This window comes from Struthio camelus, chromosome 24, assembly GCF_040807025.1.
Source record: "Struthio camelus isolate bStrCam1 chromosome 24, bStrCam1.hap1, whole genome shotgun sequence".
Lineage (NCBI taxonomy): Eukaryota > Metazoa > Chordata > Aves > Struthioniformes > Struthionidae > Struthio > Struthio camelus.
This window is the reverse complement of record NC_090965.1, coordinates 9,725,823-9,744,029: the sequence shown is the minus strand read 5'-3', so window position 1 is coordinate 9,744,029 and position 18,207 is coordinate 9,725,823. Positions and strand designations below refer to the sequence as shown.

The following is an 18,207-nucleotide window of genomic DNA, read 5'->3' as shown; positions in this document are numbered from 1 at the left end:
TCTTCACCGATATACTTCAATATAAATTTGAAAGCCAACAAAAGCTGTCTAATCCTTTGTAAATTTTATTAAGCTCCTCACTTTGCAATGCCTCATGCCAGTAAATTGCACAGGTTAATTGTGCTTTGTATGGAACAATAATCTTCTTTTGGAGTTGCAAGTTTACCTTTCGGTTTCATTGTTGTATTCTGGGAGAGAGTAAATAGTTTTGTCAAACGTATTTTCTCAGCACCATTCACTAATCACTTGTCTCCTCTTCAGGACCTGCGGTGCAGACGCATTGGCACAATGCATAGATTAAATACATAGGCGAAGCCTTGCTCAGATGGTGATCACAGCCCGCCCTGAGTGCCCTGGTGTCACTGCTGCTGGGGATGGTGCACCCTTCGGGGCAGATGTTGCTGGGGCGTCAGGGCAACCCAGCCCAGGGCACGGCACTGCTTTGGGGCAGCCCACCCCACCCAGCACATTGTACTCCAAGGACCTGCTTTGTTCTGCTAAAATGCAAGATAAAGCATAAAGGTGCTTTGGCTCTCCTTTGGCTCTCCCCAAAGCACTTATACCTCCTGTCCCAGGTGTCTCCTGCCCTGCTTTGTGGGGCTGCACTTCTTCCCTCCATGCTTCGGGTTTCTTCATTTAAGAAACGTGCCTGTGCATCAGACATTAGTTCTTGCTACGGGGCAGGCTCCCGCTTTTCCTCGTACGCTGGTGGAAGGAGAGGCTGTTTGAGCGCCTGTCACCTCTCCCTGGACACTTGCTCTGCCATCTCTGTGGAAGACTTTGCTACATGGGCAAAGTCTAGATTTTTTTCCCCATCCAGCTCCAATCCTTCCTAAGATTTTGTTTAGCCTTTTTCTCACCATGGCCTGGTAGGAAAGGCTTTGGCTGGCATACCTACAGTGACTCGTAGATCATTTTTTTTATTGAGTTATACTTAAATTATTCATCCTGCTGTACATTCCCTCGAGGCTGTGAGTGTTCAGTTTCACAGGGATCCTGCTATTTAGCTCTGCCCGAGGGTTTCTTCCTTGGTGTCCTGCTTCCCCTCTCTGCTCACAGGCACATGAACTGTTGAGATTGGAGTAGAGCCAAGTATTCAAACCGTAACACCCGAAGTCCTAGATGGATATAGTTGTATGTATATAAACACCTACGTGTGTGTGTGTGTGTGTGTGTGTGTGTCTTATGTATATGAGAAAACAGTCAATTTAGCATCTACTCTGTCCCCTCTCTTCTTTTTTTAACATTAGGATTCACAATTGCAAGCTTATCTCTACTACCACTACCACGATGGCTTGATATTTGTGGTGAATCAGAAAACCCTGCCGATGTTCCAGTGTACGCTACTCACATGACCTAAGGATTTTAGAGAAACACTGCATATTACAAGAGCTGGTAATACTGAATCTAGGGAGATGTTTAAAGAGCTTCTCATACTAACTTAAATACATAAAGATTTTTATATCGTCACTTCTGACCTCCAGCTTATTTGCTAACTGCCACGTTGTGACATGCTAAAAATACTCATTAGCATGAAAGTCTCTGGCCTCGTCCACTTCTCTCCTTTCCAGGAAATTAAACCAACCCAGGCGTTCTCAAAACTAAAAACAGGATAGAGAGGCACAGAGCAGATTGGTTGGTCTCATATTTCCAGGGTTTGTGTCGGTTTCTGTCATCTTTGAAGAAATCTGCCATGGAAGGTGTTCAGGAAACGAGTTCCTAGCAGAAACTAATACCTCTGTGAAATCCAAAATAATTCAGTGATTCTAAATTATTATTAACCAAAAGCTTTATTCCCCTCACAGGTATCAGTAAAGACAGCTTCAAGAATCTTAATAAAGATCAATGGCCTCAGCAAACCCATTTCCACGATGGCCTTCTATTCTATGCTTCGTGCATGTGACATTTGCTTTCTGAATTCGTTCATTACAGAAGTAGAGCTAAACTTTGAAACATGAACAAACTGCTTGGGAACTGACAATTTTAATTCTGATTTATGCACGCTGACAGCAAGTATGTTCATTCTGCGTTCCTTCTTCCTCTCTGATCACTGACTGCTGCTCACAAACATGTAAAGTATCTGCACCACCTCCCAGTGATCAGATGAATGCGTCCTGCACTGCCACCACCCAGTCTACAGACCTGTGAAAAATTACATGTTTACTGAGCACTAATGTTTGAAATCTCAGCAAGCTTAAAAGGGCCATCAAAGAAATGTTGGTGTTCCAGCATCCCAGTTCATCACACATCACACCGTGGCAGCTGCCATCCCTCTCTGCTCTTGGCATGCAACACCTGTACAGATCCCATGAAAACGAACAGCCGAGCCGCTGCGGTACGAGAACTAAAGGGAGAAACCGGCTCAGGACAGCAGAAGTTCTCGGTAGGCGGGGGAAGCAAAGTTTGTTTACCACACTGCCAAAGTTCAAAGGCAGTAAAAACAGCAAAAACACGTCAGACTGCTGCTTAGTTACAGTGTGGAGACACACTTTCACAGGGAGGACAAAAGGGGGAATTGTGGTGTTACATCTGGACTGCCACAAAGCCCTTCTCCTAGTGCCCAGCACTTGCAATGCAACTGTAGGTGCTACATGCAATTCATCAGTCCTGTGCCTAAGGGGTCCAGACAGAGACTAATACTTATGCAACACATGCACATAAGATAAGAACTATTGCACGCTCGGCAAGGACAAAATGAAAGCAAGTTTCACCAGTAAGAGCAATGTGTATAAATTTGTTATTCTCTCCCAGGAACTGCCTTCTCAGGAGCTCAGACTGTCCCACAACAATACTATCTGACCATAATGCTGTTAAAACTTTTGTGAGAACCAGCAGCGATGGTTGACTCCACTGCATCAGCTGAAACCAAAACTGCTCAAAGGAAGCACTGTCAGAGAGAAGCACTAGGCAAAACGTCCCCTGCTAACAGAAGTGCTCATCTCAAAGACAGGGTGACAAATTGTTCAGCAAGCGAGGTGTCTCTAAGGGAGCCTAAACAAATCACTGTTGGATAAGAGTGGTTCAAAGTCAGACACTTGCTATTCTGTGGACAGACATATGCAGGATTGCCTATTTGAAACTTGTGTGACTCCAGGATACGGTTATCTGAAGTCAAACTTTTAAACACATCATAAATTAGCTTGTACTGGAGCAGGAGCTGCCAGCAAGCAGATCTTACCAGGGGATTTCATCAAGCTCCCAAACAGCTTAGAGAATAAACCCAAGACTTAATAGAGATCTATGTCAACTTGGGTTGACTAAGCCTCGGTGTCTGGAATCCTCACCTGGGAATGGAAAATGCATCAGCCCCAACAGGCTGTAGATCAGTATCAAAAAATGCTTCACAGATACAAAACTGCTCCATAAATCTGTGTATATTTAGGACATACCTCAGCATAGCATGCAAACCCAGGCAGTACCAGCAAGAATAGGATTCATGCGGCGTTGTGTCCCTCTCTCCTCTCTCTGCCTCCCCTCTGCAAATAAAAAGAAAACCACCCTTAAGCATTGCAAATATTAATTAGTGATCATCACATGCAATAGGCGTTTGGATGTCTCTCATAAATAATCATGTAAAGTTTTCAAACAACAGGAGCATTTTTCTGGGAATTTACTATGTTTCGGCTGAGACTTTACAGTAAATTAATTCAAGTCCGATCCTTTGTATTCCTCAATTTCTCAACTGCACATTCAACAGTATTTCTTTTCTAAAACACTACAAATTCCTTTAAACTAAGGCTTGTACAATGTAAGAAACCTCCATGAAAGGGGCCGTGTATAGCAAATCACTGTTGCGGGGAATATGAGAAAAAAAAAAAAAGCAGTAACTGTCAGGGCTGGGTTGATTTGTTTGCTTGACATGGGCTTCTCCTACAGGTAAAATGCTTGGACAGCTGAGGAGTCTGCCCCGACTGGCGTCGTACATGCTTGGTACACGAGAGGGGTGCTCAGCTGTCTTGGGTCTGGCACAGACCTGGTGGAGGAGAACAACAAACGAGGCAGTGCTGGAAGAGGCGAAACACTTCCCATCAGCAACTGTAGTGCAGATATGTACAGAGCTCTCAGCAATACGCTCACAAGCACTTTGCTCTTTCCTATGCAGCTCACGCTGAAGAGTCAAAACTTCAAAAACAGAAGAAAGAGGTAACTGCCGAGATCACTTCACATATGCCTGCTAGAAGGGCGGTTAGCTGCTGCTGTAGCTTTCTCTATAACAGAGTTAAAAAGATGAACTAAGAAGACTTGTCAAAGTGAATAAAGAAGGAGCCTGCACAAATACCCCTCAGCTGCTCATTCTGGGATGCACATTAAAGGTCTTCAATGCAATACAATCAAGCACTGTGGATGCCGACGAATGCAAAGCCAGGATAAAGGCCCGGGCAAACAGTGAACTGAGAGTGCCGCAGTTGTTCTGACTCACGGCTAAGCAAGTGTTTGAAGTCTGCATACTGGATTTAGAGCCAAAAGTAGTAGCGGAGCATTTAAGTCTGGATCTAGAGCTTAGTGCTTTGCCCTGGAGAAAACCAATGGGTTGCTCTGCTATGGCTCCAGGAGAAAAGCAGGACTGACGTAGTTTGACAGTGAGGAAGCAAGCGCAGCAGGGCCAAGGAAGCGTTTGCAGGGAGTCGTAATGACTGGCTGCTTGTAAAAGCCATCTGGTCATTTACAGTCCGGGTACAGGCACTGCCAGGATTACATTCAGAAAATGAAACGATATCCCAGCTCTTAGTGAGAACTGACCTGATCTCAGTGCTTAACCTCTTGTTAGGCAATTTCATCCCATACTTGGTGCTCTCCCTTCTGCATTACGGCGGGGGGCGTTGCCCTTTGCCGTGCTGAGGCACGTTGCTGCCTCACTAGTAGCCACAAGGCTTTCCTCACATCCAGCTCGTGTGCCCTTCTTCTACTACATCAGCAGTTATCTGCACCTTCCCGCTGTGTCGGCGCCTTCTGAGCATGTGTTGCTTCTACCGAACCTGTTAATGAAATGGGCTGTGCTGTCAATAGCAGGCAAAACCTGGTTCACGGATGTCACGGGCTGGAAGAACAAGTCTCCCCTGGATTCAGGGCGCTGGCACAGCGAAGGTCCGCGCGGGGCAGTTTCCAAAGCCTGGCGCGTGCTCGGCCTGCTGAGACAAATCGTTACTCTTCACAGCATTTCGGTCTGCTGCAGTGTTTAGGCTACTGCAAGCTCAGGAAGTACATTTTGATTCAAACAAGCCAGTCTGAGAAGTCAGAAAACTGGTTTGTCTTTTGCTCTTTCCAGCTAGGCTTGCCTGGTTTGTCTACTCGCATACTGGAAGGAGGCCTTTCAGTCTGTGAATCCATAACCACTCGTAGGAACGTAATGACCTCTTGCAGACATTGCCTCTAAAACAACTCAAGCTTTGACTAGCAAGTACGTTATTTAGACCATTTGTCATGGCAGCAAAAGGCTACTGGTTTTACCATGTTCTGCCATGTTTAGGAATTCAGCCATTTCTCTCTATCTCAGTGTGTTGCTGATCGTCACTGACGAAAATCCCTTGCTTGAACCTTCTCCCTGGCGTCAGCCTACCTCACCAGAAGCTGGGTTAGCATCTGTAAGCGGTTCAGCTCTGTCAGTGGTTTTACATCTTTAATGGGATCTGAAATATCTCTAGCAGCCTTGTCAAGGTTTATAGTCCCGTTCGCATGGATTTGGGCTAGCTCACATGGCCCAAAAGCTGATCCCAGCCTCTGCCTGATAAAAGTAATCCCCAGCTCCAGCCTCCTGAGTAGGATCCCTGGTACGTTTCACCAGTCCCTTCCTCCCTCCTCACTGGTGCCGCTGCAGGAGCAGCTGCAGGAACAGGGAATCCGGGCGCAGGGGAGCAGACCAAGCGCAGAGGACGGGGCTCCTGCGTGCCACTTACGTACATCATCAAACCTCCTTACACACACTGTGGAAGGAAAACCCAGTTTCCTGAGAGCAGTTGCCCACTCTGATAAGTCTTTGCCTTCCGTGCTTCAGACCCTGATAGCCCTACAAGTATTTAAAGGCTGTATTACAGTCGGCTCTTGTCTTTCAGGAACAAATGATTTCTATCACAGTAACAAAGCTGGGTTTCAGCCGGTGGTGGAGCAGTGAGGGGCTCCTTGTCCAGCCCTCTCCAATTACACTGTTCCTATTGAAAGAGGAGCCACCAGGGAGGAGAGGGTGCTTAAGCTGCACCAACACACTGTCAGTTTTCTTTATCTCTAAAAAATAGGGGGAAGGAGGAGCAATGAATAGCTGGGACCAGAAAAACATTTCTCCCTTCCCCTCTTGCCTCTTCTCTGTCTGGAAGGACAACTATTGCCTCTTCTGCAAGCCAGCAGCGTGCGCTTCAGCCTTTCCAGGGGGTCACTCCCTGGTGTCCGGAGGGGAGATTTCTGACACAATCAGCCTCTTCTGCTGCTGCTAGTGTACACTTGGCTGGCTTTGTCATTTTGAGGCTCTCTTCCAACTGTACTAACGTTTCAGAAAGCATCTTTTGAGCAAACAAGCCTTGCCTCGCTGAAGAATGCTGGCTGAGCTGGTTATTGCTAGCATCACAATAATTCATGTCTCCCCATATTAATCGGTACACAGCCATATGGTTAATACATTTCTTGTCTTTCCATGATTAGTATTTAAGCAGCAGCAATGGCATGCAAGGTTTTTTACAGCCGTGTTTAGAAAAAACTGTCCCCATTCTTCCTTTTTTTAATGTTAATAATGTAGTTAGAGTCTCAGTAGATCTGTCATGAAAAATATTATCAAAGAAACCAAGATAAGTGCAGAATTATTTGCTGTTTGGAAAATCCAGACACATCACAGAAAGCAATAATAACACAAAATAACTTTGATAAAACTTTTAAAGAAAGCTTTTTTACAGCCCTAGCAGTAATTACAGCTCATATTGAAATAAGCTTCTTACAGTGAGTTTAGGCTAATTTACATTTCAGTACAAGACATCAAATAAGCAGTCCGACAGAACAGACTTCACCTTAAGGGAGGGGCCATCCAGGTCCTACTGCAGATGAAGAACTTGGCAAAAAATATGCTTAGGATACAGAAGAGATCTGCCAAAAGATTTTTCGGTCTGTTTCGCTTCTCGGCAAACTGCAGGGACGTAAGATGGCAGGAAAGGGTGGAAAGGGGCCCGCAGGACAGCTCGAGCGCGTGAGTGCTAACTGCCCGCGAAACCCTCTGCGAGGGGGCAGCAGCGCAGGCGGCGGGGCCTCGGAGACCCTGCGCTCCACCGCTGCTCCAACAACTGCTGCCTCGCCTCCTGCCCACCACCGAATGCTTGAGAAATGAAATCTTTCCTTATTTTCCACAGCCATCGTGGGAATCTTACTGTGAGATGTAATGGCCGACGATCCATTAACCAAGAAATAAACTGTGACCTTTCCATTGCACCTTGTTCAAGTCTCAGGTCGGGTTTCTCCATCTCCTCTTCAATTATTTTCAGTGACACAATGCACTGACTTGAGACTAAGGTGATGGATGAGCTTGTGCGGAGGAATAAAACAGGACTAATCAGGCCTGGGTCTGCTTCTGACTCTGTCACGGATGATCTTCGAGTTGTGAAATGCCCAGATACTCTAGTATACGGGTCATATAACACCACGATTCGTACAACGCAATTCACAGAACAGAAGTGACGGCTTGGGGCATGTTTAAGAGGTTGTCTCGGATTCACAGGTCATTTACCAATGTCACCTTCCTCGAAGAGCACTGGCAAGACACCTATCTCCAAGCTGTTTTTTTACTTTCCTCCTTCCTCTTTCCAGCAAGTCCTGCTGGCTAGACAAAAATATTGCCGCTAGCTTATGACAAGCTGCCGTGTGAGAGCAGTTTCAGTTAAAAAGGAGGCAGTATGCAGGGATTAGAGCTAGAGGTGACAGAAGAGACCCAACGGTCTTCTGGCCCTGGAGCTGCCTAGCTGGCCAGATGCATTTAGCTCATGGTCCAGAAGCAGCTCATCTGTCATCATGAAGTTCTATTTTAATTCATTTTTAAAAGTAATTGCTGCTCGAAACGTAATGAAACATATTTTTCCAGGTTCTTTTTTCCGTCAGTGTTTATATGGCAGTACATGGCACGGTAGGCCAAAGCCTTATTAGTACTCCTGGTTTTTGCTGTCAGGTTAATAGTAAAGAACTGTTTTGGAATAAATGGGATATACTAGCAGCTTCACAGGTCTGCAATTATAATTTACCATCACCATTTAGAGATGGTTTCTTTTGCAGTCATTAATGAATAATGACAATATAATAATAATCTTCAAAGATCACTATTTCAGCAACAACCTTTCCTCTCACTTATAACTGAGATGTCAACATTAATTTCCCTTTCAGAAAGCAGGGACTTTTCTTTCGTTGCTGATGGACTCCAAATTCTATTTTACAGACATCAAGTCTCAGCTTGGCTCGACCTCACTGTGAAGGACAGTGTGGTGGAGTATACGGTTCTCCTTTTTTCAGTGTCAGTCTTTTAAAATCAGCTTCACTAAGAAAAAAAGAAAGGAAAAGGGAGTGACCTGTTGGTAGATGGCCTGCAGAAGACTTTTGGGCACTATTTGTTACCAAAAATAAGGCTTGAGAACTGCCATGGTCTTTTGCTGCTCTGCAGAACTCGCTGCCCTTCATTTGTAGGTGCATGAAATAAGCTGCAGGAAGGACACGGCAGAAGTGTCCCAAAGACCCCCCAAAGCAGGAAGGCAAAAAGCATGCTCTGACGAGCTGGAGCGGGTGGCCCTAGGGCTGCTGAGCAACGACTCGAAACGCTGCGGGAATTACCTGCCAGAGCCGCGGGGGTTCCCAGGCGTCGCGCTCGCCTGCGGCGCTGCCATTGCCACATCCAGCATGGCCACGCAAGCGGCAGCGACGCGGATGTCCTCGAGGATGCCCTCAGCCAGTTAAACACTCATGTCCTCTTGCTGCTGCTCATGTATTTTTACTACTAACAGATTTCTCAGCTGATAACACCAAATACATTATTCAGCCTAGCTTACTAAGTGCCACGGCTGGCTGTCTCCATTACACTGCCGTCCTCCAACATTTATGGCCCTTTCTCTGTTCCCCCACCTGCATCAGGAACATAGCAATTGCCGTTGCATCTCACAGGGGGGCCGTGAAGCTTAATTAATTTGCAGCTTTCAGTGCTTTGTGCTCTCAACACACCGTGTGCTTAATCCCTTCATTACTGCACAGTTAATAGCGTGATTTATTGGGGTTCGGGCTGCAAAGCCCGGCTGGAGCCAGCCTCCGGCTCGGCCTGGCTGCACGAGAAGGGCCGGCCGCAGGCGAGCGCAGGGATGCTGCTGCACGCGCCGGGCGCTGCCCCGACCGGGAGCCCACAGCTCACCTGCCTCCACGGGACACGGCCATGCACCGGCTGCAATCGGCCCGCTGGGTTGAGGGGCACCTTGCCCGGGAGGATGCCCGGTGGTGGCGGCGCGATGCACGGCGCGGGACGAGGGGGACCTGCGCCTGGAGGCAGCGCTGGACCAGGGCTGATCGGAGGCAGCCTTCATGCCTAGTTGCTTATTAAAGATCTATCAAGACAAAAATTAAGCAGGCCATTAAGCAGCACTCCAGTGGATTAACGCTAGGCTGTCTCCCTTACACGGCAGGATTTCAGAGTTCCTTTGAAGCTTGGGTATTAGAAAATCACTTTCCAAGCCACATAACTTTGAGCTTTAGATGTTTCCTAACAGTTCTGTGGTTGAGGAACAGTTGACTAATCCTTTAGGATTTAACGAGGTTAACCAACATGCACGGCTTTGTAGGAGAGCTGTAGGTGGTATTTTGGTGGTGAACATGAAAAACAATGACAATAAGCCATGTTCTGCAAAGAGCTGTTAAGGGAACACAGCCTCACTTCAGAAACTTTTGCAGAAGCTTCTCTTTCCCCCAAGGAGCACAGACAAGGGTTCTGGTCTCGGTAAATAACAATTAACAATGAACAGCGCTATTTGCATGCGACGCTCGCGTAAGTCAATGGGATCACACACTGCTGTTCTCTAGGTTGGTTTCTGGTTGGTAAATACCGAGTTTGGTCTCTGGCAGTCCAGGAAGCCTCCTCCCACGTGGCAGCAGAGTCACAGCAGCATTTCGCCAACAGCCGGTAGCTTTTAGCCTGTGGGGACAGGCGGCAGAGCGTGTCCAGCCCAGCTGGGCCCCTGCAACCCGCCTCCTGCCGCTCGCCCAGCCGAGCCCCGATCTGCTGCCTTGCACCATCTGCGCGGAGCCGTCTCGTGACGGGAGCGCCGAGGGCGAGGACGAGACCTCGGCCAGGAGCCCGGGCCGCTCCGCACTGCCGCCCAGCCCAAGACAGGCGGCTCACTGGGTTTCCGCTTGGTTTGCACTTCTGCTCTGGACTCGCTCGCGAAGGCTGCTGCGCCGACCCGGCGGCCAGCAAGAGCGGGAGCAGCCGGCGATTTGCCTGCGCCCGGGACGGCTCGTTACGGAGCGCCACCGTACCTGAGCTTCACGCGCCTGCAGACTGAACGATGCACTTAATTTGATATTTACAGTGGAAGCCAAAGTTGCACGTAACAAGTTGACACACAAATTCATTAGGATGCAATTACAGCGATCAGAACTTAGGCTACCCAATTATTTTTAGCAAGAACATGCAATTAACCGCAGGTTCACGTCAAACACGGCCTAGCGCCACAAATCAGGTTCAGCGGATTCGCTCACAGAGGAAGAACCAGGGCTGTTTTTCTCAGCGCTGGGAGACGGCACGCCGACGCGGGGTAACAGCGGACCAGGGAGCGGCGGCGCATTTTTGTGGGAGAAACGCTGGGCGGGCGCGGAGGCTGCAGGCCCTTGCCGGCCGCGGCGGGACCAGGACGCCCAGTCCCCGGAGCAGGAAGCCCGGAGGGTCTCCCCGCGCCCAGACTAAGCACCGGGTCCGTCCTGGCTACTCAGCCACACATCACACCCGGGTCGGGTGTTACAGCTTCTGCTCTATTGCTGCCTCGTGATCGAGCGCCATAAATATTTATGATTTATTATAGCTGCTTTGGAACGATCTGTCCGTGACGGCTCATAGATCATGGTAGCGCTAGAGGAAAATAAAACCATGTAAAGCTGTTTGCCTGTTGCTCGTTTATAACTCTCCTTCAGCTCACTGAAACCAAGAGACAGCAGCAAGGGCTGCTCTATGGAAGCACTGTTTTCTCACCGTTTCTGCCACTGGTGAATTATTTCATGGGAAGGTGCCTTTTAATAATAGTAGCAGAAGATTCAATGTGTCAATTAATATCTCAGCCATTCCCAGGCCTTCAGAGACCCTGGAAAAAAAGTCAGCATGCAAGCAAAAAATCCTTTACACAGCAGTAGCCAGGCTGTTGGTTAGGGGCTTTATGTGAAAAGAAGACAACAAAACCAAGTATTTCAGGATTTATGGAGTGCATAAAGCAGGAGGACGGTGTGGGTGAGAGTAGCGTAACAGGGCTTGGAAGACGCGATGCAGAGTGCTGCATGTTGTTGAACCTCGGTGAGATTGGTCCAGGCCTCAGTCCCGCTGCACTACCTGGGATGCAGAAGTCCTCTCTCCCCACTCCTCTGTCCCATCTATTCAGCAAGAGGCTTTTGGACTGCAACTGATCTTCCTACAGCTCATTTGCAACGAGTGTCTTCCAAGTAATAAGTAATGAGCCTTCACCCTGGGCCCTGCTCGAGGAGGGCAGAGCCAGACGCGCCCCGGACTTCACAGGCCGACCTCGGGGAAGGGCACCGGGCCGCGCGGGTCCTGCGCACCGCCTCGAGCCAGCCCCCGTCGCTCGCGAAGGCAGGAGCGCCCCGAGGGAAACGACTGCACGATTCGCGCACCGCTAGCTCACCTTCTTCCCTGTGCGCAATTCATCCCTTTTTAGCAGAAGATAAAAACTTCACCACTGCTAACATGCAAGTCTTTATTAACGTGGAGACTGTCAGAAAGGCCTTGGATTTGGAAAGGGCTTTTGAGAAAGAGCCAAAATCTCTCCTCTGTAAGCAGATTTTTTTTGAAGACTGTTGCCCAGTAGATAACTGACTCCAAGCTCTTCTCTGGTGACTGCTGAGCTACTTCTTCATGTCGAAGCCCCGAAGAACTTAGAGCAGAGGTAAATCAATAGCTCATTTCCTAACACGAAGCTGGGTGCTGATGTGCCATGTTGCTCCTATTCCTCTCCTTTGCCAAGCAGTAAACCATGCACACAAAGCAGATGAGAGCGTGCGTTCTCATGAGTAACACAGATAGGATGAAAAACAAGTTTCAAGTCATGTTCCGTGCAAGGTTGTTTATAAAGCCTGCGACTATTTTTAAACCTGGAAAATAAAGGGCTGCTAGCTGCAAAGAGCCCTGGTGGGCCGGTGTACTCGCTGTCAGGTGAACAGGAACAGACACGTGGCACCCAGCAGCCGGCAGCAGGATGTCCGTGACGAGCCATCGCTCCTCTTCCTGCCGCGTGACCGGGAACCGGCTGCAAGCGGCTCCCGGGCAAACACTCCGCATGCCCTCTGCTAAGGTGACAACACGCGTGACAGCTCCACGGGGACAATGCTGCTGCCAGAAACCCTTCCCAAAGATGCTCTCCAGGATGAGCAGCAGTTTTCAGGGCTCAGAGGAAAGGGGAGCGAGCAGCGGGCTGCCAGGCGCCTGGCACGGCCCACGCAGCGGCACAGGACGCGCTCTCAGCAGGGCTCCTCTGCCGGAGCCAGAGCTGATTCCCGGTGATGTCCTGCCAGGACAGGGACCACGGAGGGGCACCAGCAGCTGGAGCCCCGGGAAGGGCCGCGGGCGGCAGAAACGCTCCGGCTCCGTCGGCAGTGCAAGGCAGGACGGCCAGACGGTGCCTTTCCACCTCCACCTCCACTTCGCAAAAGCGCCAGCACAAATTAATTTTCAGGTGCTGACAGCAGCTATTTTGAACAGCCTCTGACATGGGGAAAGTGAGAAATCAATTTCCAGAGCCAGCATTTCTATCGCTGGCCTTTTGGAGAGATTTGAGGCCACCCAGGATCACGCTATAGGGTGCCTATGCCCTGGCTGAGCTGCAGCTCTGTGATGAACCTTCCCACATCCCCAAAAGAGCAAATCCAACCACACCAAGTGCAGCGGCTGGCCGTGGCACCGCTCGGCTGCTGCCAACTGCACCCCTCCTTCAGAGCAAGAGCCGCCTTATCTGCGGATCAGGGGCTATTTGAAATCTAGTTTGCCATTTCCCAGGGGTTTAACATGTGATTGTCAAATTAAAAGGGATTAAAAAAGAAATGAATATCATAAATATCCTAAATGAATGAGACCTATAAATGCTTCCCTGGCACTGCTAGTGTACTGTCAATATATATATAACATTATTTAAATAATAAGTTAATGACTTTTGCCTGTAAATTAAAGTATCTTATTGAAATGTATGCTGATTACAAGGCAAATGTCTTTGTTCTAATTATCTTAATTACAGGCTTTTAATAGCAAGAAGCTGTAGAAATAAAAACATACGTAAATGGCAGCTTATAATGACGATAGCTGCACCTGCTAGCACTTGGACTGGGCTGTCGGGGTAATGAAAGCATTGATTGCTGCTGATGGAGGGGAGAGCGGTGCCTGGGCAGGGAGGCAGCCTGGCTGGGGAGCGTGCGTGCACGCACCGGCCACGTGCAGCCACCACCGCAGCTCGGACAAACTCGCCTCAACACCCCCTTGCACGCAGCGTCCGCCCCACGGGGGCAAAGCCGAGGGATTGCGCTGCGCAGAGCGAGGAGGGGAGAGTGGGGAGCGTGCGCCCAGTTCCCGGGCCACCGCACCGCGTGCCCGGGAGGGAGCTGCTCCCGGAGCCCCGTGCGCTGGTGCCGCTGGGCTCTCACCTGCCTGACTGGTCGCTGCCGTTTCCGACCGCACAGTCGCATGTGCAGGTCCCTCCATCTCCTTCGCAGGGGACGGGCAGCGGCTCCCTTCTGCAAAGACATGTGGGGAGGGAGAATTACTTTCCTTTTGCTCTGGTTCAGGACCAGCAGTTGCAGTGCAGCTTTTGGGGCTCCCAACTCCACTCCTATTGCCTGTGCCTGGCAAAGCAATGAATTTCCCTTGATTACTCATCAGTGCTGCTTCTCCTACCTTCATTTTAGTCTCATTTTAGCTCCTTATCTTTCTTCACACTCTTTTAACTTTGGCCCGTAAGTGGCTTCAGTCTTTCTAAGTCGCGGTGATATGCCGCTCACCGGCTTATCTCTGAGAGCACAAAAAGCAATCACCCACTTTGGGCTACTGCTGGATGCCGCACAGCCCTCTCGGAGCGATGGGATTCAGCTCACTTAGGGCATAATACCCAGCCGTTTAGCAGCTGGGAAAGCCCCAGCAGTGACAGCCCAACCGCGACGGCGAGGGCCGGGGGCAGAGGCTGGACGGCACCAGCTGCGTCCAAGCTCCCGTGGCCGCTCCATCCTCCAGGCTCCGTGTCCCGGGACACCCCAACAGCAGGGCAGAAAAACACCCGAGCTTCGCATGCTCCCATGACTGCTGGTGGCAAGCACTGGCTTCCCGCGCTGCCAGCTAAGAAAAAGCTGTTGAAAAAGGCCCGGCGGCCCCATGAACAGCTGCGAGAACAGCAAAATCACAGCACAGACAAGAATATTTGACGTGCATTGCCGAAAGGAGCTTCTAGCTTGCATTGACACAGCTCCACGCTCGGGAGATGCCCGGGCAGGACGGCGGAGCTAACGCAGCCTTCGCTTCTCTGGGAAAAACCCCTCGGCCAGGCCGGGCCATCGCAGCGCGTGCTGGGCAGGGGAAACGAGCAGTCTTCTGTTACAACCTGTGCTGCTGGGGGTACGGCTTCTGCAACGCATAAAACAAAAATAGACCAGGACTCAGTCTTATTTACTTTCAGGTTTATGCAGGCGCGACAGTTTTTGCTCTCCAGCTGTGCATTAACCTGCATCGCCTGGGAGCACGAAGTCGCAGCCAAACAATCGAAATGGCGCAATGTCAAATCAGATCCCTGGGCCAAAAACTACAGATTATCCAGCTCTGCTTCTTTTCCTGTGCTCACTGGTTAACCTGCTGCTCTGGCCTAGCTTAGGTTTATTCTTATATTACCAAAGTTCATTCAGAAAATCTCAGCACTACCTACTTACACATAGCTGAACAGAGATATTGTATTTCCTGACAAGGTATTTGAGCGGTGCAGGAACTCAAACAGGCAAAATGTTACGCCTACTATTCAGAAAAAAACAAAAAAACCCTAAACCTAAAAAACCACCTTGTCAAAAAACAAATATAGCAACAGCACTCAAGGCCTGGGGAGCCATGGCTTTGGTCCTCAAGGTGCATGTTGCAAACCTTGTTAGAGGCTCTGACAGGTCATTTGGTGGTTCTTGTCCCAAGCGTCCCGACACCTCCAGCTCCAGCTCCAGTTTGGCTTTTCTTTTAGCAAACGCGAGTGCTGCGGCTGGAGGCATGCACCTCGCATCCATTTCTTCTTAGACGATTTCTATGACTGACATGTGCTTACGGTCGCTAAACCTCAGCTGAAGGAGTCTTGTAGGCTCACAAAATGGTGAGTTTAGTCCTTACATTATAAAGAGGGTTTCTGAAACATCATAGGGAATTGTAACGGTTCTCTCAAAAATAAAGTCTTTTTTCAGTGAGACACTAGCATTAGTATCCTGGATATCAGTGACATTTTGCATGATCCTGTTGCTCCTGAAAACCGCGAGTGTCCTCCCTGGTCATCAAGAACAGCATGTGTTTTGCTTGCCTTCAGATAGGCTCCCTAGAAAGGGGCTCTATCCTTTGCTCACAGCTCTACAAAGTGTTTTGAAGAAAATCAGTTTATTGTGAAAGCAGAAGGGCAGAGAGTATTCAAACTTTCCTTCAGATTTCTTTTCTATCTGGACATATGGATACAGGAAATCTTTAGAGACCTCAAAAGAGAAAACTGCCTCACTTTGAATTCCTAAACTGACGGTGCATCTAAGAATAGACTCCAAAGGGAGATGCAAGACAAGTGACACAACAGGAATTCAGCACCTTTTCTCACTGTGTGACACTCTTCAAGTATAAAGAGTAAAATATGCAGAATGAACAAAAAAGAGGAGTAGCCAGTCACGTTGAGGACATTTGGAGGAATGTGCTATTATGTAAAGCGAACCAAGGAAAGGTTAGTAAATACCACTCCTTCCCTTGGGAGCTCTGCTCTTGCCGGCGTCATTAGCGCGCTGGCAGGATAACAGATCCTCTTTGCTAATGCTCTAGGTCATAAGCAAACTAAGGTGGAAAAGCTGATCCGCTATCAATCCGCATCAGGCATGGCCAACCAGCTCACCTGCCTGGCAGGTACTGCTGGTATGGAGAGGTTAGGACTAGAAGTATAAAACTCTTGTCATTAAACCAAGCAAATTTTGTTCTTGGCTGGCAGCTAGAACAGGCAAAGGGGCATTAGAAGACCACAGGGTGCTTGTCCTGGTTTGCTTACGCCATGGTTTGAGGAGAAAGAAGTGCTTTTCCCTATTCGTGCAGCTGAGGCATCTGCAGGTCGCAGTCCCAGCCCGGCGAGCCAGAGGCACATCCAAGGCGGCCGGCGGGGGAACGCTGCTCTGCTAACGCGACATCACCGAGATCTGTGTGGCCGCCTGGAAACCCAGCACCTGCTCATTACCTGGAAAGCGTTGTTCACTGTTAGATTCTGCTTAAATATGCCTGAATAGATAGTTCCAGAGACCTCATTGCGGGCGCTCATGTGTGTAAGCCGAAGGAGCAGATGTCCGTACACAAGCGTGCGTTTCGGGGAGAGAGCGAAATGGTGAAGCTCTTCATCACGCAACTCCTACACAAAATTTCTTCATCATAACATTTTGACCTGCGTTTTGACAAGCGTTGCTGGTCATCCGAACAGGATTTCTCAGCAAAGGCTGCGATGGTGAGACGGGAGGAGCTGGAGGCCAGGATGCGCACGCAGTGGAGACATCCCACGTTCAGGGCTACGGTCACCAGCTCTAGTTGGAAGTCGACCCTGGGTCCCTCTCATCTGAGATCACCATCCAAAAGCACTTGGCTACAGGTTGTATTCAGGCAAGTTTCTACCCTTAAAAAGTCAGAAAGGCACCACAGTTTCAGTCCACTGCAAATCTCTCCCGTCCTGTGAGCGGGGAGGGCACGGCCCCACGGCAGCGATGCAGGGCTGGGGAGAGGAGGAAGGCTCCTGAGTAATCCTCGTCAAAAGCAGCTTGGAAAGACAAGGAAACTCCTGCGCCCGCTCTGCAGGTGCCGCTGGAGCTTCTGCCTGCCTTCCGGTTTCAAGGAAGATCGTTACTGGGCTGAATTCTCCAAACTGCATAGACATGGACCAGAAGATGTTTCAGTGGCAAACGGCGCATGCACGGGACCCGGCAAGCCCGCATGCGCCGCCCCACGCTCCGGCCGTGGGATGCACGACATGGACGAGGCGCTTCCAGCCCAGCCTTGTCCCACGGAGCACTAGACCCTCCCAGGCCCGCTCGGCTCTCCAGCTCCGTGGCGATCCTTGCTGTCTGGAAGGAAAGAGGGCGTCTGGCTCACGTCGGATCAGCCTGGCAGGCAGCTGGTGGGGAAAGCTGGATTTCAGCCTTTTCCTACTCAGCTCAGAAACCTAATGCCAGCTTAAACGAGCGCACCTTATGAAAAGGGAAGACCCGGAAAATATCATTCGCAGATGTTGGCAACCCCATCCCTGGGCAGAAACGGGGGAGAGAGGTGCAGGGGAAGAGGCTTCCCTCGAAGCAGGCCACCTCTCCCGGCGTGGGCGCAAAGTGCTTTGAACAACCAACAGCGCAAACTGCTCCATGAGATTACAGCAGCCCACTCCGGGCAAGGATTAAACGCAAACCTGGGGCTTCTCTGGCGCGTGGAGTTGCTGCTCCCAGGGAAGAGGACTCAGGATGTGCTCGGGAAGAGATGTTTCCCCTGGGACCGAAGTGCGAAACCTGGCAGGTGCCGGGCTCAGTGCTGCCGATGCACCTCGTATGGAGATTGTCCCAGGCACGAATCCTGGAGGAGATATTGGTGCTCGAGCAGATTCAGCGTCATGTTACATGCTAAGCGGCTTTCACCACACCTGCCTGCTTCTGACTGCCTTTCCCCCTCGCTGAGGGGCGGATCGACTCAGGGATTGCGCCCAGACTTTCGGCCAAACTTTCACCATCTTGTGCCACTTATCGCATTTCTCTTCCAACACAGCTCAAGCGGTG

The 18,207-nt window shown here is 49.8% G+C and overlaps 1 protein-coding gene across 1 annotated transcript in view; it reads right to left on the bottom strand.

Moving 5' to 3' along the window:
• The window catches only part of MAGI3 (membrane associated guanylate kinase, WW and PDZ domain containing 3), a 106,335-nt gene extending 93,035 nt beyond the window's left edge, over window positions 1–13,300 (bottom strand). The window contains exons 1-2 of the mRNA XM_068918628.1: window positions 8,788–13,300; window positions 3,390–3,476 (exon numbers count right to left, since the gene is read on the bottom strand). The gene's annotated coding sequence lies outside the window, so the exon portion shown is untranslated. The remainder of the gene's footprint in view (window positions 1–3,389; window positions 3,477–8,787) is intronic.
• Window positions 13,301–18,207: the final 4,907 nt, after the last annotated feature.